The sequence below is a fragment of the Grammomys surdaster genome, unplaced genomic scaffold, assembly GCF_004785775.1.
Source record: "Grammomys surdaster isolate TR1022 unplaced genomic scaffold, NIH_TR_1.0 146, whole genome shotgun sequence".
NCBI lineage: Eukaryota > Metazoa > Chordata > Mammalia > Rodentia > Muridae > Grammomys > Grammomys surdaster.
Window position 1 is genome coordinate 12,602,915 of NW_021604604.1, and position 1,282 is coordinate 12,604,196.

The window sequence follows — 1,282 nt, forward strand, 5'->3', positions numbered from 1 at the left end:
TAAACAGCAAATAATTTCACTATAGGAAGTAAGTGCTGGAATGTTGAGAATATTTTGCCAGTGGTAAAGACCCCAGGCTTTCTAACAACTCCAACTGTATCTAAGATCTCTGTCCAGAATGAGAAACTTCTGGGCAGAAATGAAATTAAATGTGCCCTAGGTCCCTATTGGAAGTGATTTTAAAGTGTTTGTACTCTCAGGGGATGGAGAGATGGCTCAGTGGTTAAGAGCATTGGCTTTTCTTCCAGAAGACCCAGATTCAAGTCTCAGCACCTACGGGGTGCTCGACAACTATCCTGTGACTCCAGTTCCAGGGTATCTGATACCCCTGACCCGTGACAGTACTGGACACACAACTAGTATACAGATACACATGCAAGCAAGACATCCACATGCATAAAGTAAAAATAAATTTTTAAAAAATTAAGTCTTTACACTTTATGGGTTAACTTTGAGTTATCTAGACTCTGCTGTGTTACTTAAAATGAAAGATGATTTGAGTTTGCTTAAAGCAAAGGCGATTATTATCAGGATTGTAAGGATAAAGCAATATTCAGGAATCCCTGGACGTTAGACAAGTAAGTGCAAGCATAAATAGTCTCTGTTCTTCACTGTTCGTGCTCATGGTAGACTCCTCTCATTACCATGACTGGCTTTCTTCCAGTTCTGGAAGCTGTGTGTCTGCATGTCCAAGGGTTGCCAGAGTTGGTTTCTCCAGAGGCTTCCTTTTTGTTTTGCAGAGGCTTCTTTGCTGTGTTCTCACATGACCTTTTTATGTATAACCTCTCTCTCTCTCTCTCTCTCTCTCTCTCTCTCTCTCTCTCTCTCTCTCTCTCTCTCCCTCCCTCCCTCCCTCCCTCCCTCCTGTTCTCTCTCTCTTTCTGCCTCTGTTCCCTTCTCAGTCTCCCTTCTCATGCCCCCAAATAAACTTTGTTTTATACTAAATTCATCCTTATATGGCTGCTACCTCAGTGGGGGATGCCTCAGCGTGGGCCAGCCAAGGCCCTTCCTGCGGCGCCATAGTGTATTTTTTCAAAACACATCACTTGTCATTCAAGAACTTGCATTAAGCATACATGAAGACCCCTCATAGCCCGCCTAGCTCTAGATCCGAGGATACCTTAAAGCAGCAGGGCCTGAATGAAGACACACACAGTCGGTGATTTCTGAGACACAGGCCACTCAGCCCTGCTCTCCTACTTGAGGCTGGAGAATGCATCGTAGGTCACATGAACTTTTCTGGAAGTCCCCCCACCCTTTTTTTTTTTTTTTTTTTTTTTTG